Source organism: Lissotriton helveticus, chromosome 11 (genome assembly GCF_964261635.1).
Source record: "Lissotriton helveticus chromosome 11, aLisHel1.1, whole genome shotgun sequence".
Taxonomy (NCBI): Eukaryota; Metazoa; Chordata; class Amphibia; order Caudata; family Salamandridae; genus Lissotriton; species Lissotriton helveticus.
Window position 1 is genome coordinate 283,949,539 of NC_136072.1, and position 26,033 is coordinate 283,975,571.

Genomic DNA, 26,033 nt, shown 5'->3' on the forward strand with positions numbered 1-26,033 from the left:
GAAGGGGCCCCTGAGGCTGTGTTGGCCTCGGATTAGTTGGTCACCCCTTACGGTGCGGCTCTGCAGTGGGGTGCCGAGTCAACCTCGCCGGGACCTGTTTGGTGCCAGTCAGTTCGCTACCCAACAGGGAGATTACAGGAAGGATTGGAGCTTGATCTGTCTGCGTAGGCCTCTTAACCCTGGACGGACTCTGCCCTGATATTGGGTCCATAGCTTGCCGGATTGCGTTGTTCCTGACCGCCGCTTGCCCTGTCTCTCACAGACTGCAGCATCACGTCCAACCCTTACATAACTATGGGACACACGGACAGATCACAACCTAAGCTGTCCTTTGACCCGAAGGGCCCCAAAGCTAACGACACCACAGCGGGGAGAGATGTAGGGGAACGCGAGCCGCTGGAGGACAACTCTCAACAGGATATTCGTGGATTGCTCCTAGCCATGGAAAAGGGCCTGCAGGGGGGTGTAGCCCCCCTGGGCACAAAGATGGACGCTCTATCGTACCACATGGATCGCATGGCGGAACGTTTGGATAAACAGGTGGAGAGGAAGGATATGGCGGAGCGACGTATCACTGAAGTGGAGGAGGCGCAAACTACCCTGGATTCAGACAATAAGCAGATATCCAGAGCCATGCAGTCCCTCATAGACAAGACAGAGGATTTAGAGGCTCGCTCTCGGCGGAGCAATCTACGTATCACGGGCCTGCCAGAATCCACGTTGACGGGGAATATGGAGGTCTTTGTGGAAAAACTCCTTAAGACTCTTTTTGGAGACTCTGCCTTCTCCACTATGTTTGTTGTGGAAAGAGCCCACCGCTCTTTGGGCCTTCGACCCAAACCAGGAGCCCCGCCGAGGCCTGTAATAGCCAAATTGCTTAATTACAGAGACCGCGATACGGTGCTCCTGTTGGCGCGGGACAAACAGCCGTTACAATTTGAGGGCGCTACCTTATCTGTGTTCCCGGACTTTACCGCTAAGGTGCAGGAAGCAAGGTGTCAGTTTGCACCAATGAAAAGACAGTTGCGTGACATGGGGACAGACTACGCGATGCTATATACCACAAAGCTAAGGATCAACCGGCAGGGGAAATCCTTCATCTTCACAGATCCTAAACTCTGCAAAAGACACTGAAGGAATGGCGCAAGGAGAACAGATCTTCCCAGAACGAAGCGCTGGAGGAGGCAGGAAGCGCATTGGAGGAGCAGGACTGAAGCGCCGTCATACAGATAAGTTTGGAACACTGGGACTCTGGGACATGGGGACTTGAGCAGAGAGGAAGGGAGGGGCTAATGCTTTGGGGGAGATATACTAAATGTAGGCACCTCAGGAGGGGCAGTATCCTGTCCTGATACGGTTGCCCCATGCAGGGCACGATGGCACCGACCGGAGTATCTGAGCAGCGGCCCGACTTGGGGAGCCTGCTTGGGGGGTGAGCTTCTACTACGGTCTACTGTTAGAATTGATGACCAAAGGGTGGATTTTCTTGCTAGGGGTGACCAGAATATTTGTGTACCTGAGGGTCCCACACTGGCTATGGAAAGCTGAGTTCGCTTGATGTAAGGTTAAGATCATACGCACAACAGTTGAATATGAAGACGAGGGGGAGAGGGGCAGCATTAGGAACACTGTATGTACAATACTCGACTACTGCTTGCTACCTTTGCCCGCGAGTGGATTACACAAACTTGGTCCTACTGGACTTTTTTTATGTGTTGGGGAATTTCTGTGTTGGGGAGGATGATTGGGGAGGGATGGTGGGGGACAGAGACTGGATCGCGGCCTAGTTGGGGACGGGCAGCCGTGGGTGGGTGCGGGTGGAGGGGGGGGCTAAAGCACTTATGACTGGGGGGGATGGGAGGAAGAAAGTTTGGTTCTTGAGGTTGTTGTTTACAAGAGATCACACATTGCAGGATCAGGGTACTTTCATGTGCTGTTAGTGCAGTCTCCATTAATGAAACATGTTAGCACGCTATGACAATTGAACAGCCTCGGACGGAGAGCACTCTTGACACATGAACATTGATGACTTGGAACATACGAGGTCTTAACGATCACAGGAAGGTCCGGAAGGTCCTACAATATTTTGCCAGATACGGGGTGGACATAGCTCTACTGCAGGAGACGCACCTTCCCACGGACAGTCACATACTCCGCTATAGGGGCCTCTTGGGCAATGTTCACGCTGCAGGATTTACCACACATGCACGGGGTGTCCTCACATGGGTCAATCCGAAAGCACAACTGACTATGACGCCATTGGTGACTGACAGAGACGGTCGATACACAATCACGAGATGCAAGGGCAGGGGGTTAGAATTCTGTATAATAAATCTGTACAGACCTAATTACGACCACCCAGATTTTTATTCGGAGCTGGCGGCTAAGATTGTGGCATACACGGGAGGAGAAATACTCTGGGGGGAGACTTTAACATGACTAGACACCCTCACATAGACAGATCGGACGGTCCTACCCGCCGCCCTTCCGCCGCCGCTAGGGTCTTGGAGGCACAGATGTCCCATATGGACTTACGTGATATCTGGAGATATCGATACCCCGAGTTAGGATGCTAAACGCATTACTCAGCCCAATTCAACATACATACAAGAATAGATTATTGGCTGGCCATGCCTTACTTAACCTCCGCAATTCAAAAATGCGAGATACTCCCCCGCACATATTCGGACCATTCACCGGTCTTGATATCGATGATCACGCCAGCGCGGTGGATACCTCCATTTGCCTGGCGGTTTCCCCCCTACTCGCTGCTGGATACCTCCTTTAAGGAGGAGCTAGCGGCGGCCATCGAGATGTTTTTTGACACTAATGAGGGATCTGTGAAATCGGTGCAAAGTGTGTGGGAAGCATTTAAACTATACATTAGGGGGGTTGCAATGTCCAAACACTCGGGGGTCCTCAGATCGATTAGAGTCAGGCTGCAGACTCTAGAGTCTAAACTTGGGGAATTAGAGAGTAGGCGTTTACATAATCCCAATGAAGATCTTGCAAAAGAACTGGCTGAAACGTTACAGATATACAATGAGGAGGCGGACTCAGAGGTTAAGCACCTGGGGAAATACGCCTCGGCTAGATCATATGGCGAAAGCAAACGCCCGGGTGCGGTGTTGGCACAGATGGCACGGCGGGACAGGAGAGAGGGAGGGGTTCCTGAAATGAGATGCGCTGTGACGAAGGAACTGCTCTTGGATACGCAGGTAGCGGATCGATTTAGGGAGTACTACTCCACCCTATATGCCTCGCGAGGTCCGGCATCCGACGAAAGTATCCTAGATTACCTAACGCATATCGAAATGCCTTGGTTATCAGACACCCATCGGGGATTCCTAGTACGCCCGATAGAACGGGAAGAGATAGTATGGGCGCTATCAACCATGAAATCTGGAGGTGCGCCTGGAAGTGATGGCCTCACTGTTGCCTTTTATAAGGCATTCACGGACCTCCTACTCCCTAGACTGCTTGTACTATTTGAAGACATGGTGGATTCGGGCACTATGCCGCCTTCAATGCGAGAGGCGATACTAGTAGCCATACTTAAACCGGGCAGGGACCCGGGAGATTGCGCATCATACCGACCACTATCACTGCTGAACTTTGACGCAAAGATTTTCGCAAAGTTATTCGCCAATCGTCTTAGCCCTATGATCACCTCGCGAGTGGCCCCGGAACAAGCTGGATTTGTTCCCTCACGAAATCTCACCTATAATCTCAGAACAGTCTTCGCCGCTTTTCAGCACACAGGCCCGGAGGTCCCGGCAATAGCTGTCTTTCTGAACATGGAGAAGGCCTTTGACTCTGTTGAATGGCCTTTTCAGAGACATGTGTTGGTTCGTATGGGAGTAGGTCAACTGTTCTTGCAACTCCTAGCTATTCTATACACCTCCCCTACAGCTCGTGTCCGTATTGGAATACTAGTCACGGACACATTGCAAATCGGGAGAGGCACGAGGCAGGGATGCCCCCTCTCCCCTCTTTTATATGCGCTAGTGGCAGAGCCCTTGGCCTGTGCCCTACGCGAAATGTCACAGCCATTGAGGCATACGGTTTCCTACATATTACTTGATAGTTTCCACTTATGCTGACGACACCCTTTTATACGTCAGAGACCCAGAGATTCACCTGTCAACTGTACTACGGGAAGTTGTGTTGTTTAGCTCGCTGTCGGGCATTCACGTTAACTGGAGCAAGTCACTCATGTTTCCCCTTACCCCGTCTACGAAGCAATTCGATCCGGAATATCTCATACAGTAGACCACAGACGCAGTACGATACCTGGGAATTTGGCTGCACACTGACTCGGAAGGGATACTGCGAGAAAACTTTGGAACTACGGTCTCTAAACTAGAGGATGACATCAACAAATGGATCGCATTGCCATTGTCATTATTGGGAAGAATTCCGCTTATGAAAATGGTGGTGTTGCCACGCCTCCTGTTTTTGTTTTGCAACATCCCCATGGTTTTGTCTGCTGATTTCTTCGATCAGCTGCAAGCCCTAATGGTCCGTCTAGCATGGGCTGAAAAGCAACCGAGGGTTGCGTGGAATATACTTACGCGCCCATACGCTTCAGGAGGACTGAATGCCCCGGATTTAGAATTATATTATCGGGCAGCACAAGTTGCACCCGCATATCATTGGATTCATGGTCCGACGAACATCCCCCATATACGGATTGAGACGATTGTTGCGGATCCCACACCATTAACAGCGCTACTGGCGAAACCCAGAGACCGACAGACGGGCCTACTGGATTCTTTGAACTCGGTATCACATGCTTGGTACCACTTGATGGATGTACAGGCGTGTAGTTTGATGTACGCTCCAGCTGCTATGATCGAATGGTGTTCATGGCTGACTCCATGCTTGGACAGGGCAGTGCTGACAACGCTGAAGGCACTAAATATACACAAGATGGGAGATTTGTTTCTTGATGGCGCTGTACGTACATGGGATGAGATGGTAGCAGGAGAAAATGAGGACCACCCGCTGCGACTTTTCCAGTACCACAGAGTGAGACATGCACTGCGGGCACACCTGGGTACAGAGATGTAGGAACCACAGACTGTCACAGCGTTCAGTTACGTGGTTACTGCTAAGTCCCCCGCCAGACTAATAGCTAAACTGTATGACATAGCCCTAGAAGAGAGGAACGTAGAATATCCCAAACCGAGGCTAGCATGGCAGGCGGACCTTCAAATAGACCTAAACGAAGAAATCTGGAGGTATTGTTGCTCAAGTACCAAACGCATCTCTCTAAATGGGAGACATAGGTTAATACACTTTAAATATTTGAACAGGTCCTACTACACTCCGGAAAGGTTACATAGATAGAAACTTCGCGAGAACGCTAATTGTGAGAGCCGGGACGGCGATAGCAGACTTTCTACACGTGGCATGGTCCTGCCCTGAGATACAAACATTTTGGCAGGAGGTCTACAGAGAGTTTAATGACACTACACAGCTGACACTGACACCTGATCCTTTGCTGGCAATATTGGGTTACTCCAGACCCATACGACCGGCACACAGAAGACTAGTGGACATGGCATTTTTACTGGCTAAAAGATGTGTGGCACTGCGTTGGATGAGGGGCCCGCCCCCACCCTGTCGCATTGGTCAAGAGAGATGACATATTGCTGCATTCAAACGGAACTATACATTGACATGTTACCCCTCCCCGCAATCGTCCTAAAAACTTCTGGTCTTGCTTCTTAGAACGACTACGGACACAGGACGACTTGGGAGAGGCTGAAGCAGACACTAGCCTAGATACGGACACGACTACCCTCCCACCCTCCCCGGACTGAGGACGGTACCACATACAGAGTGATACATGGTAGGAAACCCTAACTAAGAAGTGCTGTATTGTGTCTTCTGCATGAGGAAGCTCCTTGATTCATCTCCAAGTGGGACGCAGCCCTAGATAAAATGTAGAATATCTTTCCGAACGAAAGTTGCCTATGTAAGTCTGTACATAACTATCTGTACCTTGTCGAAGTCATTTATTCCTGCCAATGCCTGTGTGGGTTGTTTTGCCTTATTGCAAAATGCCAATAAAAATATTTTTTTAAAAAAACAGTTATACTTAGAACCTAGTTTCCATAGGAAAAGCATTTTTTAATTTGCTAATATCGTTGGCGTCAATTGACAAATCTTGGTGAAATTCTCAAAAAAAAGTCTATCCAGGTCCCTCCTATCCTGAAAGTTTGGGGGTGATTCGTCAAGCGGGGGCGTTTTCCCCATGTCAATTTCCAAATATGGCAGAAAGGTAGAGCTTAGTTCAGAAAGCGACCTTTTTTTAAAATGGTGTAAAATATCCCCAAAAATATTTTTAAAAAGCGGGCATCGCGAATTGGCCCCGCCCCCTCCCTGCAACACTCAGCAAATGCGCCCCCTGGCGCGTTGTAAGTTGGGTAATAAATTCCCCTTGAACACTAAGGGTCCCTGGGGGCCAACTAGCCCACCAGGTACCTCCAGTAAGTGCCAAGAAGCTGCGTTACAGAGAGGTGTTCATAGGCCATGCCCCTTTTTACACCTCTCTGCAACGCAGCTCTGAGGTGCTTATTGGAGGTACGTGGTGGGCTAGTTGGCCCCCAGGGACCCTCAGGACTCAAGGGGATTTTAATCCACAATTTACAACGCTCCAGGTGGCGCGTTTGCACAGTGGTGCAGGGAGGGGGCATGGGGGTATGTGACAAGTGTGCAAATGTGCCCTCCGGCACATTTTAAGTTGTGGGATTGAGTCCCCTTGAATCCTGAGGGTACCTGGGGGCCAACTAGTCCACCAGGTACCTCCAGTATGTGCCAGGGAGCTGCTTTTCAGAGAGGTGTTCAAAAGCCACGCCCCTTTTTAAACCTCTCTGCAGGGCAGCTCTGTGGTGCTAACTGGAGGTACCTGGTATGCTTGTTGGCCCCCAGGGGCCATCAGGACTCAAGGGGAATTAATCCCCCAACTTAAAAGGCTTCAGGGAGCGCGTTTGCAAAGTGGTGAAGGGAGGGGGCGGGCCTGACATAGAAAGTGTGCATACGTGCACCCCCTGGCACATTGTATAATGGGGAGATTGAGTCCAATTCAATCCTGAGTGTCAACAAAAAGGGAGGCAACAAGGACAAAGGGCGCTCAGCTATAAGTAAGGCTAAATTGTAATCACAAAATTATCCAACAGACTGCTGCAAGACTGGAAGGAAGGTTACCAAACTTCCTTAAGTAATCTTGGAGACTCCAAGATAGAAACTAAATATAGATTCCTGTCGAGCAATCAAAATTCTATTGCTGTTTATCTCAGCAACAGCAAAACAAATATAAAAATCAGTGGATCAAGAGTATGAAAAATTGTAAACACTTCCTCAACTCGTAAAGTGTTAAAGCACCAGGATCAATGTCCATACAGGGGCTTTCATGCACCAAATTCAAAGTACATCAATCCAAAGTCAAATAGAAAATGTCAATCCAAAGTTCTGTTCTGTCTCACGAGTTCTTTATTCACTCGAAGAATTCCAAAGTTCCACGTTAATAAATTTCAAAGCAAAATTTCAAGATTTCACAACTTCCAATGTGCATCAGCACCAGCCAACACGTGTTTCGTTGGGCAATTATCAATGCCAACCAACTTCATCAGGGCTGCAAGCCAAAATAATACAGTATGATAATCAAGTATATGCTCCAGATTATAGGTTCAATTTAAGAGAAGTTAAGTCAGGTTACAAAAATTCACCACCTAGGTGAGAGCATAAACACAGCACCCTCTTAATAGTGACACATCTAATGTACATTAAGTGGATCCCAGTGAAAAAACATAACACACAGAAAAAACATTCTGTCCTTGTGCCAAATTCATTCCACCTAATTTTATTACCTTCATCCATTAATTTTTGTCCTTAAATCTCTAGCAGTTTCGAGCTCTAATCTGGCTCTGCAAGCAACAATTCCTGGAATGACATAGGGAGGCTCTAAACAATGTCACCACAATCATCAAGAACCATATTACTTAAGTCCATCTACATCTATTAAGCCATGCACGACCATTAGAAATTAAAATGGTGAAACTAATCTCAATATCTCAAGTGAATGTAATCACAACTTCTAAAAAACGATAAATATCAAAGTATACCTCTCTCCGTTCTCACTCGCGTTAATATCTGATGCCACAAATTATCTCACGTTAGTCAGTCTGTCAGAATAAATCAGAACATGCCTCTGTTATTTATCTTGCTGTGTGTAAGAGACATCCTGAGTGTCCCTGGGGGTGACCTAGCCCACCATGTACTTCCAGTATGAAACAAAGGGAGCAGCGTTGCCGAAAGGTGTTGAGAGGCCACCCCCTTTTTTATACCTCTCTGCGATGCAGCTCTGTGGCGCTTACTGGAGGTAGCTTGCAGGCTAGTTGGCCCCCAGGGACCCTCAGGACTTAAGGAGATTTAATCCCCCAATTAACAACGCTCCAGGGGGTGCATTTGCACAGTGGTGCAGGGAGAGGGTGTGGCTTGATGTGACAAGTGTGCGAACTCGCTCTGTGGCCTATTTTAAGTTGGGGGATTAAGTCCCCTTAAATCATGAGTGTCCCTGGGCTCCAACTAGCCCACCAGGTACCTCCAGTAGGTGCCAGGGAGTTGCATTGCAGAGAGGTTGACGAAGGCCACGCCCCCTTTTTACACCACTCTGCAACGCAGCTCTGTGTCGCTTACAGGAGGTTGCTCGAGGGATAATTGGCCCACAGGGACCCTCAGGACTCAAGGGAAGTTAATCCCCCAATTTATAACACACCGGGGATGTGTTTGCACAGTGGTGCGGGGAGGGGGCGTGGCCTGCTGTGACAAGTGTGCAAGTTGTGGGATTAAGTCCCTTGAATCCTGAGGGTCCCTGTGGGCCAACTAGCCCACCAGGTACCTCCAGTATGCATCAGGGAGCTGCTTTGCAGAGAGGCGTTCAGATGCCACGCCCCTTTTTCACCTCTCTCAAATGCAGCTCTGTGGCGCTAACTGGAGGTACCTGGTGGGCTAATTGGCCCCAGGGACAATCAGGACTCAAGGGGAATTATTCCCCCATCTTAAAATGCACCAGTGAGCACATTTGCACAGTGGTGAAGGGAAGGGGTATGGCCTGACATAGCAAGTGTTCATATGCACCCCTTGGCACATTGTAAATTGGGGGATTGAGTCCAATTCAATCCTGAGGGTCCCTGAGGGCGAACTAGCCCACCAGGTACTTCCAGTATGCGGCAGGGAGCTGCTTTGCAGAGAGGTCAACCTCCTTTTTACACCTCTCTGCATCACAGCCCTGTGGCGCTTACTGGAGGTCGCTCGAGGGATAATTGGCCCACAGGGACCCTCAGGACTCAAGGACAGTTAATCCCCCAATTTATAACACACCGGGGGTGCGTTTGCACAGTGGTGAAGGGAGAGGGTGTGGCTTGATGTGACAAGTGTGCAAACTCGCCCTGTGGCCCATTTTAAGTTGGGGGATTAAGTCCCCTTAAATCCTGAGTGTCCCTGGGCTCCAACTAGCCCACCAGGTACCTCCAGTAGGTGCCAGGGAGTTGCATTGCAGAGAGGTTGTCGAAGGCCACGCCCCCATTTTACACCACCCTGCAACGCAGCTTTGTGGCGCTTACTGGAGGTTGCTCGAGGGATAATTGGCCCACAGGGACCCTCAGGACTCAAGGACAGTTAATCTCCCAATTTATAACACACCAGGGATGCGTTTGCACAGTGGTGCGGGGAAGGGGCATGGCCTGATGTGACAAGTGTGCAAATGCACCCAGTGGCATGTTTTAAGTTGGGGGATTAAGTCCCCTTGAATCCTGAGGGTCCCTGTGGGCCAACTAGCCCACCAGGTACCTCCAGTATGCACCAGGGAGCTGCTTTGCAGAGAGGCGTTCAGAGGCCACGCCCCTTTTTACACCGCTCTGCAATGCAGCTCTGTGGCGCTTACTGGCGGTCACTCAAGGGATAATTGGCCCACAGGGAGCCTCAGGACTCAAGGAAAGTTAATTCCCCAATTTATAACACACCGGGGGTGCGTTTGCACAGTCGTGTGGGGATGGGGCGTGGCCTGATGTGACAAGTGTGCAAATGCACCCAGTGACGTGTTTTAAGTTGTGGGATTAAGTTCCCTTGAATCCCGAGGGTCCCTGTGGGCCAACTGGCCCACCAGGTACCTCCAGTATGCACCAGGGAGCTGCTTTGCAGAGAGGCGTTCAGATGCCACGCCCCTTTTTACACCTCTCTGCAATGCAGCTCTGTGGCACTAACTGGAGGTACCTGGTGAGCTAATTGGCCCCCAGGGACCATCAGGACTCAAGGGGAACTAATCCCCCATCTTAAAATGCGCCAGTGAGCACATTTGCACAGTGGTGAAGAAAAGGGGTAGGACCTTACATAGAAAGTGTCCATATGCACCCCTTGGCACATTGTAAAATGGGGGATTAAGTCCAATTTAATCCTGAGGGTCCCTGAGGGTGAACTAGCCCACCAGGTACTTTCAGTATGCGCCAGGGATCTGCTTTGCAGAGATGTGTTGAGAGGCCACCCTCCTTTTTACACCTCTCTGCATCACAGCACTGTGGCGCTTACTGGAGGTAGCTGGTGGGCTAGTTGCACCCCAGGAACCCTCAGGACTCAAGGGCATTTAATCCCACAATTTACAAGGCTCCAGGGGGCGCGTTTGCACAGTGGTGCAGGGAGGGGGCATGGCGTGATGTGACAAGTGTGCAAATGTGCCCTCCAGCACGTTTTAAGTTGGGGGATTAAGTCCCCTTGAATCCTGAGGGTACCTGGGGGCCAACTTGTCCACCAGGTACCTCCAGTATGTGCCAGGGAGCTGCTTTTCAGAGAGGTGTTCAAAGGCCACGCCCCTTTTTACACCTCTCTGCAGCGTGGTGCTAACTGGAGGTACCTGGTGGGCTAGTTGGCCCCCAGGGACCATCAGGACTCAAGAGGAATTAATCCCCCAACTTAAAAGGCTTCAGGGAGCGCGTTTGCACAGTGGTGGAGGGAGGGGGCGGGGCCTGACATAGCAAGTGTGCATACGCGCACCCCCTGGCACATTGTAAATTGGGGGATTGAGTCCAATTCAATCCTGAGGGTCCCTTGGGGGCGACCTAGCCCACCAGGTACTTCCAGTATGCACCAGGGAGCAGCATTGCAGAGAGGTGTTGAGAGGCCACCCCCTTTTTTACACCTCTCTGCAATGCAGCTCTGTGGCGCCTACTGGAGGTAGCTGGCCCCCAAGGACCCTCAGGACTTAAGGAGATTTAATCCCCCAATTAACAACACTCCAGGGGGTGCATTTGCACAGTGGTGCAGGGAGAGGGTGTGGCTTGATGTGACAAGTTTGCGAACTCGCCCTGTGGCCCATTTTAAGTTGGGAGATTAAGTCCCCTTAAATCCTGAGTGTTCCTTGGCGGTACCTAGCCCACTAGGTACCTCCAGTAGGTGCCAGGGAGTTGCATTGCAGAGAGGTTGTCGAAGGACATGCCCCCTTTTTACACTACTCTGCAACGCAGCTCTGTGGAGCTTACTGGAGGTCGATCGAGGGATAATTGGCCCACAGGGACCGTCAGGACTCAAGGGAAGTTAATCCCCCAATTTATAACACACCGGGGGTGCATTTGCACAGTGGTGCAGGGAGGGGGCATGGCCTGATGTGACAAGTGTGCAAATGCACCCAGTGGCGTGTTTTAAGTTGGGGGATTAAGTCCCCTTGAATCCTCAGGGTCCCTGTGGGCAACTAGCCCACCAGGTACCTCCAGTATGCACCAGGGAGCTGCTTTGCAGAGAGGCGTTCAGAGGCCACGCCCCTTTTTACACCTCTCTGCAATGCAGCTATGTGGCGCTAACTGGAGGTACCTGGTGGGCTAATTGGCCCCCAGGGACCATCAGGACTCAAGGGGAATTAATCCCCCATCTTAAAATGCGCCAGTGAGCACATTTGCACAGTGGTGAAGGGAAGGGGTATGACCTTACATAGCAATTGTTCATATGCACCCCTTGGCACATTGTAAGTTGGTTATTAAGTCCAATTTAATCCTGAGGGTCCCTGAGGGCGAACTAGCCCACCAGGTACTTCCAGTATGCGCTAGGGAGCTGCTTTGCAGAGAGGTGTTGAGAGGCCACCCTCCTTTTTACACCTCTCTGCATCACAGCACTGTGGCGCTTACTGGAGGTAGCTGTGGGGCTAGTTGCCCCCCAGGAACCCTCAGGACTCAAGGGGATTTAATTCCCCAATTTACAATGCTCCAGGGTGTGCGTTTGCACAGTAGTGCAGGGAGGGGGCATGGCCTGATGTGACAAGTGTGCAAACGCGCCCTGTGGCGTTTTTTAAGTTGTGGGATTAAGTCACCCTGTATCCTGAGGGTCCCTGGGGTCCAACTAGCCCACCAGGTACGTCCAGTAAGTGCCACAGAGTTGCGTTGCAGAGAGGTGTAAAAAGGGGCGTGGCCCCAGACCACCTCTCTGCAAAGCAGCTCTGTGGCGCTTACTGGAGTTACTTGGTGGGCTAGTTGGCCCCCAGGGACCCTCAGGATTCAAGGGGAATTAATCCCCCAACTTAGAACCCGCCAGGGGGGACGTTTGCACAGAGGTGAAGGGAGGGGGCGGGCCTGATGTGACATGTATGTACTTATGTAATCAGACCGCCAAAACCCAAGCACTTATAAATTCACCATGCACTCTCCTTGCAGTACTCTATTCAGCCACTCAGTACCCATGTACTCATGCAGTGACCCAGGTACTAGCTCATGGCGAATACCGAGGAAATCATGCTAATCACAGGGGTACCCCAATGCATAGTGTTCCCTAGTATATGTAGGTGTTTCTCTGTATTCTAAGTGTCTTTTAGCATAGCACTGGCTCCAGTCCTGTTTAGTCAGAGTCAGTTACCACCAGTACCTGTTAGTAATAAGTTGGGGGCACAGGAGGACTTTCTGATCCTCTGTTGGTTCTTTCTGCACATCTCTTGCTTCTTCCTGCACTCTTGTTTGTCTTTCTGGACTTCTGTTGACTCTTTCAGCATTTGTCTTGCTTCTTTCTGCGCCTTTCTTCCTCTTTCTTCACATGTGCTACCTTTGTAGGCATAGTAAGAAATTAGCATTTAAAAAAACATTGAAATTCACTGAAAAAACCATAGGTGTCAGGGACGTTATAGTTACAAATTAGCATTTAAAAAACCTTTGAAATTCACTGAAAAAAGCATAGGTTTCAGGGAAGTTATAGTTAGTTGGACATCTCACTCATACAAAACCATAGAAATTCCACTGTTATAGTTAGTTGAGCTAACTATAACTCACGCCCCCACAATGCACTTCTGATGATGTCACATATTACATCGTTTATGATATGGTCAGTGACATAATTTTAATGGTTTAGGGGTGGGTTAACTGGGTAGTAAGGGGCCCCCAATTAAACCAAAAAGTAATACATACATATATATATATATATATATATATATACACACACACACACACACACACACATTAACAAACATATATATATATAAATATATAACATGCAGTAAAAGGCTGGATTTCGAACCGCATAGATTGTCCATCTGCTTTGTTGCACTATGGTGTTGAATCTAAATGAACCCTTTGGGTGCTCATGACGGAATGGTTCCGTCATGAGCACCAGTGCTCCCGTGCTCATGACAGAACCATTCTGTCATGAGCACATACTCAGAAAATCCCTCTGCTGCAGACAGCAGAGCGATTCCCCTTTTTTTTATTTGCCTGGAGAGGAGGGGAAGAGCTTCCCCAGCCTCCAGAGGCCTATTTTTGTATTTCCCTGCAATGACAATCATGCGCATGGCGCGCAATTGTAATTGCAACAAAAACAAAACTGAAACTTAGTTTCAGTTTCTCAGTGTCAGTGCTTGTGGGGCTATCTCAGCCCTGAGCACTGAAACAGATGGGAGAGGTATCATTGGAAAGGGGAGAATACTGGATCCCTGCTTGGGGATCACCCCAGGAGTGCGATCCCCAAGCAGGGATCCACGCAATAACACCAGGGAGAGGGGATTGGCCCCTTGGGCAAGGGCCTTTGCTCCCCCCCTCTTTTTTGGTGGGCATAACAGTCTTTCTGCCCCCCTGAGGGACAGATGGGGCAGTAGCCCCCAAACTGCCCCCCCCCCGGGTTGCAGAAAGCCCACTAGAAACCAGGGATATTTTTTATGGACGTTGGGGTGGGGGCTGCCCAAAATGGGTATAACAATGCCCCCACCCCCTGTGGGGGCTGCCCAAAATGGGTATAACAATGCCCCCGCCCCCTGTAAAATTCCAGTCTTTCTGCTCCCCCCAGGGGCAGATGGGGGCAGTAGCCCCTGATCTGGCCCGTGGGGGTGCAGAAAGCCCACTAGGCACCAGAGATTTTCTTTTTTATGATGTTGGGGTGGGGGCTGGCCAGAATGGGCATGATAATTTCCCCACCTCAAAAACAATCACCACAGTCTTTCTGCCCCTCCCCGGAGGCATATTTGGACAATAAAGCCCACTAGGCCTCGGGAAATATATATTTTTTTAATTCAGGGATGTGGTCAGAATGGGCATGCCAATGCCCACACCTCCCCAAAAGACTGCCACAATCTTTCTCCTTCTCCTGGGGGCGGATGGGGCAGTGGCCCCTGAACTGCCCTCAGGGGGGCAGAAAGCCCACTAGGTACCATCGATTGAGCTGGCTTTTTTTGTGCGTTGGGGCTGCCCAGAATGTGCATACCAATGCCCCCACTCCCCCAAAAAATAACAAAATCTTTCTTCCCCCTTTTGGGGCATATCAGGGCAAACCCCCCTTCCCGATCCCCCGATTCCCCCTCAGGGCAGCAGAATACCACTAGGCAAAGGCTTTTTTTTAGCAATGTGCCTACCTGTGGATTATGGGCCCTAGCGCAGTCAGCACCTTGAGAAACCCAGCAAATCTATATATTTCTGTAAATTAGACACCAAGGAGAATCCAGAATGGGGTGACTTGTCGGGCTGTCACCAAGTTCTGGTACCCAGAATCCCTTGCAAACCTCAAATTATGTAAAAAAACCACATTTTCCTCACATTTCTGTGGAAGAAAGTTATGGAATCTTTGTGGATCCACAAAATTCCACCCCCCCCGATTTCCCCTAAGTCTTTTACGAAAAATTGTACTTTACTTGTGTGGGTAGGGCTAGTTCCCGCTGCAGGAAACGGCCCAAAACCCTACGTGGATACACCACATATTTACAGTGAAAACGGACCCTTTTTTTGCAAAGTACCAAGCTGTAGATTTTGAACCCTAGCTCTGCCAGCACCTAGGGAAACCTATCAAACCTATACATTGTTAAAAATTAGAAACTCAGACCCACCCATGAGAGTGAGGCACCATTTTTATCGGGTGTCCTTGAGGAACGCTGGGTGGTAGGAAATTGGTGTCAGCCAGGTGATCCTAAAAATTTCCCAGACAGAAATTGGAGAAAAAAGTCATCCTTTCATCAAAATGTGAGGTTTGCAGGGGATTCTGGGTAGGGAAACATTGTGGGATCCATGCAAGCCATGGGTACTCACAAACTTTCTCTCGGGGGCCAAATTTACAGTTTGGTTTGTGTCCGAGGGCCGCACCGGTGGGGGCGGGGTCAGTGGGGGAGGGGGAGGGGCTAGAGCAATAAAAAAAACTGACCATGAGGTTGATCACAGGTCCCTGCAGCGGACGCCTTCGTCCACTGAGCTACCAGACCCGGCATACACACATCTCTCTCTCTCTCTCTTGGTCTCCCTCTCTCGCTCTCTCTCCCTCTCTCCCTGTCTCACTTCCTCTCACTCTCTCTCTCTCACTCCCTCTCACTCTCTCTCACTCACTCCCTATCACTCCCTCTCTCCCTCTGTCTCACTCACTCTGTCTCACTCCCTCTCTCTGTCTCACTCCCTCTCTCTCTCTCTCTCCCTCTCCATCTCCCTCCCGTTCCCTCCCTCTCACTCTCTCTCCATCTCCCTCCCTTTCCATCCCTCTCTGTCTCACTCCCATTCCCTCCCTCTCTCTCCCTCTCCGTCTCCCTCCCTTTCACTCCCTCTCACTCCCTCTCCGTCTCCCTCCCTTTCCCGCCCTCTACGTCTGTCTCCCTCCCTTTCACTCCCTCTCACTCCCTCTCCGCCTCCCTCCCTTTCACTCCCTCTCACTCCCTCTCCGTCTCCCTCCCTTTCCCTCCCTCTCCGTCTCCCTCCCTTTCACTCCCTCTCCGTCTCCCTCCCTTTCACTCCCCCTCACTCCCTCTCCGTCTCCCTGCCTTTCACTCCCTCTCACTCCCTCTCCCTCCCTTTCACTCCCTCTCCGTCTCCCTCCCTTTCCCTCCCTCTCCGTCTCCCTCCCTTTCACTCCCTCTCCGTCTCCCTCCCTTTCACTCCCCCTCACTCCCTCTCCGTCTCCCTGCCTTTCACTCCCTCTCACTCCCTCTCCCTCCCTTTCACTCCCTCTCCGTCTCCCTCCCTATCACTCCCTCTCCGTCTCCCTCCCTTTCACTTCCTCTCACTCCCTCTCACTCCCTTTCCCTCCCTCTCCGTCTCCCTCCCTTTCATTCCCTCTCCGTCTCCCTCCCTTTCACTCCCTCTCACTCCCTCTCCGTCTCCCTGCCTTTCACTCCCTCTTACTCCCTCTCCCTCCCTCTCCGTCTCCCTCCCTTTCACTCCCTCTCCGTCTCCCTCCCTTTCACTCCCTCTCACTCCCTCTCCGTCTCCCTCCCTTTCACTCTCTCTCACTCACTCTCCGTCTCCCTCCCTTTCTCTCCCTCTCCGTCTCCCTCCCTTTCACTCCCTCTCCGTCGCCCTCCCTTTCACTCCCTCTTACTCACTCTCCGGCTCCCTCCCTCTCACTCCCTCTCCGTCTCCCTCCCTTTCACTCCCTCTCACTCCCTCTCCGTCTCCCTCCCTGTCCCTCCCTCTCACTCTCCCTCCCTTTCTGTCCCCCTCCCTCTCATCTCACCCTGCCTGTGTGTCAGCTGGGGCACACACACACTCACAGCCGCAAACAGGGTTGTGATCAGCTAACACCTACAAAAACATAATATTTTTTAAAACAAATGTAGCGCATAATTTCCGGAAGCCATAGGGTCAAATATAGAACTAATAGTCGGCGCTGAATCAATAGTACACACACTACTTTAACCAAATAAACGCTGGGCAATCCCTCTTAGTAAAACCTGACCTGTGCTATAAATGTGTTGCTGAATATGAAAGAGTATTCGAATTCTTACAGGCATCCAGGATAGGGAAAGTGCTAAATTACCTTGTTTGGGTTTAAAACCGATTACATGTAAGAAGGTTACTCAAAGCTGCAGTAGCATTTGTTAGCGCTGATTATTTTTGGACAAAAATGTAAATCGTAATTTTCTCTCGGGTGGTCTTGCATTCCGTGGTAGACCCTGAATGTGGGGCAATAGACTGAGCGAGCGAGAAGCGCCGATTAAGTAGGTGGTTTTCCAGCTAAAGAATGCGCTTTTCTTTTGAGGTGTGCATGTGTTTATAAGCCCCCCTCCCTCTCATCGCACCCTGCCTGTGTGTCTGCTGGGGCACACACACACACTCACAGCAGCACCCGAGCACTTAACACGTCTTTAAAGACCATTTTCATGTTAATTAGGCCTTGATGTATTTCACCTCTTACGCCCCTGCAGCTTTACTCTGGCTATCCTAGGATCGCCCGGCCCCCACAGAGCGGCAGAGTCTCTCGCGCTGCTGCAGACACTCTTAAAAAAATAAATAATTAAAACACGGGCATGATGACTCAAGGTCCGCGGGCCGCCACGGAAGGCTTGCCGGGCCGCCACTGGCCCGCGGGCCGTACTATGAGTACCCGTGATGCAAGCCATACCTTTCTCGACTCCCCCGGGTGTCTAGTTTTGAGAAATATGTGGGTTTTTTAGGTTTCCCTAGCTGGCCGAAGAGCCCGGGGCCAAAAACTCATGGGACCCCCCTTGCAAAACCAGGTTGTTTTGCGATAGGTCATTTTTAAGTAACCTCAATAGGTTTTAGGCCCTTGCCTGTCGCAGGTACTTGACCCACCCACGCGAGTGAGGTACCAATTTTTTTCGGGAGACCTAGGGGAAATGCTGGGTGGTAGGAAATGTGTGGATCCACGCAGATTCCATAACTTTCCCACAGAGAAATTTGGGGAAAAAAGTGATTATTCAGCTAAATTTGAGGTTTGCAGGGGATTCTGGGTAAGACAATGTTTAGGGGTCCACACAAGCCATACCTCACTGGACTCCACTGGGTGTCTAGTTGTCAGAAATGTGTGGGTTTGGATGTTTCCCAATATGGGTGCTGAGCTCGGGGCCAAAAACCCAGGGGAACCCCCTTGCAAAACCAGGTTGTTCTGTGACAGGTAATTTAGATATCACTTCAATAGGTTTTGGGCTCTTACCTGTCGCGGGTACTTGACCCACCCATGCGAGTGAGGTACCATTTTTGGTGGATCCACGCAGATCCCAGAACTTTCCACCACAGAAGTCAGAGGAAAAAGTGTTTTTTTTTCTTAACAAAGTTTGAGATTTGCAAGGGATTCTGGGTAACAGAATCTGCCGAGAGCCAGACAAGTCACCCTATCCTGGATTCCCCTGGGTGTTTAGTTAAAAAAAATATATAGGTTTCCTAGGTTTCACTTGGTGCCAGCAGAGCTAGAGTTCAAAATCTACAGTTAGGTCAGTTTTTACTGTGAAAGTGTGGTGTGTCCACATTGCGTTTTGAGCCATTTCCTGTCAAGGGCACGAAGCCTACCCACAAAAGTGAGGCGACATTTTTCTCATAAGACTTTGGGGAATGCGAGGAGGGTGGATTTTGCGAATCCATGCAGATTCCAGAACTTTCCACCACAGAAATGTGAGGGAAATTTATTTTTTCTGACAAATTTTGAGGCTTGCAAGGGATTCTGGGAAACAGAACCTGGTGAGAACCAGTCAAGGCACCCTGTTTAGCGGCTGTCCCGGTGGTCGCAATTAGAGCTGTCCAGCGCTTCTTTGCGGGTCCTGTCAGGCTCCACTGTGCGCTGAACATCAGGAATGGAAGGCAAGCGGGCGCTAAAGCAGATTGGCGCCTTCTCTGCAAACGTTGACAGCCAGAAAGCAGGGCAGCACTACGGGGTCTGGATGACTTCGACCCACTTGGAATTTACTTTTTTTACAGACTGCACAGGAAGCGCTCCCACTCGGGACTTCATATGCCATAGGGCCAAGCTGTCAGGCCACGCCCAACAAGTAGGTGATGTTTATTAGCGCTTCAGTGCAGAAATCTGATGCCACTGAAGAAGAGAGCAGTCCGCTCTCGAAACGCGTTTGGCAAGAACTTTTGAAGCATGCAAGCACCCAGAACGCTGTCAGCAGGCTGCCAACAGACAGCGTAATTCACTAACTTCCAGGCGCCAGCTCTTTTGATGGGATCTGCTATGGCTGGATATATATATATATATGCATACACTCACAGACGCACACACACACACACACACACACCTATATATATAAATATATAAAGTTTCACTTACCTTATATATGCTTACCTTGTGTTGTAAATGTATGTGTGGTAAAGGTGTATGCATGGTAAAAGACTGCATTGTAAAAGCAATGCATGGTATAGGCATTGCGTGGTAATGGATGCGGGTAAAGGCATGCATTGCAAATGCAGGCTTGGATCGGTCATAAAAAACCCTGGCTTCAGCGGCGGCTGGATGTTGCTTAAACCCTGATCTCCTGCGCCCTCCATTATGGAAGTCTATGATATGTTGACCCTCTCCACTATCTGGGTCATGGGAGGACTGGGCCATGAGATTGATAATCCTCCATCAGAGATGCGCCATCGTCTTGGTCACAATACAGGCAGGCACATCACTGGAAGTGGCACACCCCTACCCAGGGATACTACATGCATCTGAGAATTAGTAGGCTGTGGGAAATCAGAGGCAAGCTCATTAAGGCTGTAGCCTGCTTCTGGGGTATAACAGGAGGATAGGAAACGCCGAAGGGGCATTACTGCTTCTAGCAAAAAAGACACAGATGATGAAAGGAATGCAGAACAAATCAAACATTCACCCCCAGTCAAGAGATCTGGGTTAAACCCATTGTTCTTTTGCTTACGATGCCCCCCAAGTTTAGACCCAGCCATGTGCAAATCAGTCTTGACCCTGTGCATTTTGGGAACAGTCTAGCCTGAACTGCTAAGCTTGGTCCTCCTTTGAACCGGAAACAAGCATCCTGGCTCCGGTTTCAGGGCATCACCCTTTATCAGCCAGGCTACCTTGAATCCAGTGCCACAGTGAGCCCGGAACACACATCTGGGCCTATCCGGCACACTTAGAGTGAGAAAGTAAAAGACACACAGATGATGGACAGAATGCAGAGCAAATCAAACATTCACTCCCAGTCAAGAGATCTGGGTTAAATCCATTGTTTTTTTGCTCATTATGCCACCCCCCTCCCCCCCCAGTTTAGACCCAGCCATGAGCAAATCAGTCTTGACCTTGTGCCTCTTGGGAACAGTCCTGCCCGAACTGCAAAGCTGGGTCCTCCCTGGACCAGAAACAAGCATCCTGGGACCGGTTATGGGGCATCACCCTTCACAGTCAGGCTACCTTGAATCCATTGGCACAGTGAGACAGGGACCCACGTCTGGGCGTACCTGGCACACTTAGGGCAAAAAAGAAAAAGACACGCAAATGGATGGCATGCAGAGGAACTCAAACATTCACCCCAGCCAAGAGAACTGCTTCCAGTCCTGCGGCCTTTTGGGTCCTCTCCCATAACAGTAGCCTGAGGCAGCTAAGTGCTTTGTGTCACCCAACAAGACACTTTTACAAGGGCCTCAACAAGAACATCCAACCTTTTTCAGCACTGCCATGCTCAAATAGGACAATACAATTAACAATGGCAAAGAGTAGAGCCCTCCGACGTATTCTCCCACAGTGGCAGGGAAAAGGGTGAAATCAGTAAAATTCCTTGCACTGGCCGCATCGGAATCTCCAGGCATTGCAGAGCTAAAAAAACAAGATATTCTGTGGCGATACAATGTTGCTGTTTCAAGATGTCTCCTTTTACACCCTAGATAAACGACGAGAGTTTAAAGATGTAACCGCCTACCTGCTGAGAGAAACAATACCCACCAGCTGATGGTACCCTTTCTGCTTTTACTTCACCCTCAAGGGCCATTAACTCGCCATTGACAACATCAATACATCTGTGTGGTGCTAGGCCTGGATACAGTCTCTGCAACATCCGAAACAGACACAGGGCGGCTTGATCGCACATAGACCAGTAATGAATGACCGGTTTCCCAAACTTGCAAATCACGCATAGCAGAGTGAAAATTGCTGGAGAAAGCGGCTCATCCTTCATTATTCAATGAAATCAGACCGCCCAAGGGGTATCTCACCCAGGTGTATCAGAGTGTTGATCATGGTGACCGAGTGCTTGCCAACCATCTCCTGGTATGGCTCCCATAGGTTTCAGCTGGGCAAGGGTGGTGGGGACCCTACAGGTTTAACAGCAGCAGCCACAATTTTTGACTTGACTACTGATTCTCAATGTGGTTCTTAGCTAATGTATTATTGTATGGTGACCTTCATTCACGCCAGTTGGTCTCTCTTCAAAGGAACATTCTCCTCGGGCCTCCTAGTTTAATAAGCATGCAAAGATGACCACTACCAGTATGGATGCCCTATTCTGATACTGGGCACCAGGTCGTAAAATGTGGTGTCTATCTTCTGCCCAACAGTCTGGCAATTTCTCAATGCACTGCAACCAATCCTACATCCCTAAAAGCTATACATAAATCAAGGCAGGATTCTAAGCATTCAACATCCCAAATAACATTACCCCAGTATGTGAAGGCACAGAGATGTCAATTATGCTACAGAGGCATTCCGCAACCGCCTTCCAAAACACCAAAACTATGGCATTCCAAATAAGGAAAAAGGTATGTGGTTGGCTGCATTCTCTAAAACATGCATGGTTATTGGTTTTACCACACCATAACATCTGTATTTGAGTGTAGTAGCTACAGGCCCTCATTATGAGCTGGCCTTAAAATTTCTATATTTACAATAACTCCAAATTCAGCACATATATGTAGCAGCAGTATTAATTAGTGAAATAAAAATCACATCCTCTGGATACATTTCAGCAGGTCAATACTACGGGTATTACTTGGGAGTGATCCCCGGTAAATACCAGAACATGCTGATTTTGATGTAGTAAAGACTAAAATCTCCATATTATTCCATAGTATTCCATATTATCGGGGAAAGACTTGTAATTGGGTAGTATTTTTGTTACAGAACAAATTGCAACTCAGTGGAGTTGGATTTTATTTGGAGGAAGAAATGTTGCATCAATTACTTGTAATTAGAGCCTCTATGTCAAATGTTATATTGTACTTGCCTGAAGCTCGGCGTTTCCTCACCTATTTAGGTTACATCATTTTTTTCTAAACAACTTTCTCAATATGGCTTAGATCAGCCAGCCATCGAGCCTGGAGAAATTTCATACTACATGGTTGTTCTACAGAGGTTTGTAGAACATGGATACCATTTTGTATGAAATGATGAATTTAACACTTTATACGTTATGGGCGAGGTGTCCTGTGCCTCATTCTCAAGACCCACAAATGTTTTAGGGCATGGTGCAGATACAGGTAACGAAAAGCCTCAGTATCTGCCATCTCATGTTCAATTTTTAGTTGGTGAAATGCTTTTAGACTCTTCGGTCTACAAACATCACTCAGGGTAGCTATCAACATACCATTCCATCTCCTGTTCTTGGAAAGGTCTATCTACATGCTCAGAATGTGTGTCTAAGTACAACATTTGACAATATGGGAGCACTTAAAAATGGACACTTTTCACCTTCACTAATGAATTTAGTGATGCTAAATTTCTTAAAGGAAATAAACTGCCCATTGGTCTTCTGAGTTAAGACAATGAAATGTTTGCTAAAATATTAGTTCAAACACTTGCCTCTCTTTGTGATAGCCAAAATGGTGTTACACATGTACAAAGGACATATAAGTATGTGTGGCTGGAATTTTGTATCCTTGTGAAACTAAACTTAATAATTAAGGCTTCATTGCAGTAGGTTATAGCACAATTTATTGGGAATGGATTTGAATAACAAATCGTATAACAGATCAATTGCAGCATGGAGGATAATAAACAGATGTGTTCATTTACATAGAAAGATCGTCAGGGAAGCCAAGGTGCAGGACAATGAAGTCACAGGACATGCACATTACACATACTTAAACACATTAAGACTTTTATATTTTCCCTTGCTGTTGGAGAGCAGACAGGTGGCTGGATGCGGCCTTTAGACCATGGTGGTGATACTTGTGGTCAGTGAGGTGTTTTGAAACTAGCTTTGATGGTGGCTTGTTTGGAAATGATATTGAGCTCTCTGGGTGGGGGGGCAGGGGAGTTTCAGGGTACAAAGTAGGGAAAAATAGCACAAGTGGGAACTGGGAGCAGGTGCGCATTAGCAGATTGCAGTCATCAAGTTGAGGTGTGAAGGGTGAAGGTCCAGGCCTTAAATTGATTTAAAGATTAGGATAAAGATTTCATGCTGGTCTTTGCCATTGGCTGCGATTCAAACACCCCAAAGGCAGGAGGGAGAGATGTTTTTTTAAGTGAACGGGAGAAGAATGTTTGGTTGAAAAGCTGATAACATTGTCAATGGAAGAAAATGCATACTTGTTGAGTTCCATGAAAAAGCTGTTGCAGTAATCTAGATTACTTATGACAGGTTTACAAAGGAGATTTGTAGTAGATTGGAAAGGGAGTTGATGCTGGATTTTTCTAATGCTTGGGAGCTTATGCTCTGTCCCTATCCAGTGGAAGAGATGATTCCTCAATTGTGAATCAATATCCTCAATAATCAGTCCCTCGTTTCTCCTTGTGTAGTATGGAATGATGGTCTCTGAGATGAGAAGGAGATGAGAGGGGTGGTGGAGATTTTTGATTTTACAGCATTAAGTAGAAGAAAGTCAAAAGGTGATGTAGTAGTAGATAGTTAGGAACCAGGTAAGTGAAAGGTAGCGATGTAGAAATTTACCTTTATGGTGAAAGAGGATAAATAGAAGATTTGTGCGTCATCCACATATATGTGTACAATAATGGAAGAATTAAAGAAATGTTGATTTTGTCTCTAAGGGGGTGAGTAGTGACATACGGTATTCTGCAGTGGAGATGGAGGTATTTGAATATTACTGATCAGTCATTCAATTTAAAGCTAACCTGACCACAAACCTTTTTCATATATCTTTGAGTATTTGATGGATGTGTAGCTCCCAGAAATCCAAGTGTGGATCATGGAGTATAATTTTGAGGTACAATAAATGAAAAGTTTGCAACATTTAGTAGCTTACTGTCTACTGAGTTTCCTGAGTATCCAATGAGATAAAATGGAGGACAAAAGCAGAGTAACAGTTGGTGGTCATGATGGTGGGAGAGGTACTAGTCCAGAGTAATGGAAAATATGATGAAGTGATAAAGAAGGACCCTTCATGAATTACATAAAAAAGAAATTAGTGAATGGTTTGACTGATGGAGATCAATTCCCAGAAGCAAAGATGTTTCTGTTTTATGTTTGCATGTGAGTAAACTTCTGAAGAGGACTCCGATTGTACCACTTCTAGTCGTAAGAAACTGAATAATACTGTAAAGGTGATTTGATAAAAAAATGTTATACTGTATGTAAACAACCATAAAAGTAGTTGACAATAAAATAATAAGACATGATTACATCAAGTAAAAAAAAGAGCACTTACAAATAGCTTTATTTATCAATAACAGTAGCAAAAGAACATGACAAAATATTTGGAGGACTTCCGTCCAGTATCCATAAAATTCATCATGACATCATAAAACAATACTTTTATGTATATTGATTGCTTCAGTGATAACATGTGCAACTGTAAAGGCTTCCTTAGCGTTCTATGGCTTACAGCAGCATGAGCCAATGATTCTGATTTTGTCACACAAATAAAATAAAAATTAAGAGTGCTGTGCATGTGCCAGTAGTGGCGGTAAAAACTGTAAGTCAACCACCTTTGCCTCTAACGGAAATTATTGGGAAATCATGGTTGAAGTTAGCTTTGGATTTCCTTACCCCGGGGGCATGTCTTGTGAAAAATATATTTGGATTTAGGTGAAATATCAATATATACTATAACTGGTATATCCCGTTTAAGTCACTAAAAGATAGAGAGGCTGCCTGCAGACTTATGTCTATGTGGTTAGGTATTGGAGGACTGGGATGTATGGGCACAGTGCAGTAAAGTATCCCATATAAAGAGGTTAAGAAAAATATAAGAATAACTATGACAGGTGATTTTGTTTGAAGAGAATTGAACAAAAAGCTGGTGACTGGCTCATCTCAGAGTGAAGTGGATTGTTGAATGTAGCAGTGTGGCCGTCATCCACATTTGTGAGTGAAATTATTCAACAGCTTCACTAGCAATAAGTGCAGAGGGTGTGGCAGATATGTATAGTCGGGGAACAGTAATGTTAAAGTAAGAGATAAAGGTTTTGATAAGGCTGGAATGAAAATGAGATTCCGGTAGTAGTATGATTATGTTTTAGGTGAGCAGTGCAGAGGGCAAAAAGCAGGTGTTTTTAAGATTTCATGACATTAACTTTTTTTTCCAGCGGAGCATCTGGAATTGCACTTTAGTTTTTAAAGATTCAATACCAAGAAAGCACCGGGGTAGTGTGCTTGTAACATCATAGTTCTCAAAGGGAAGTGTGATTCTAATGTTAAGTGTATGGTGTGAGGTTACTGAAGGAGTTTGGATTAGGTGAAATAATGAGATTGTTGTGCAGTGTTTTGGTGATTCAGGGATGTCTGGAGATGAGTTAATTAGATGATTACTGGGTCGAGGTACTGTGAGGAACAAGCGGATGCAGATGTGATCAAAGGAGGATAAGCACAAGGAGATTTGAGAGTGGGTGCTGTGATGAGAGATCTGTATGCAGTCAAGAGGATTGCAGTGTGATTAAATGGAATAAGTAATGTTTAGCGTACGGTCAAC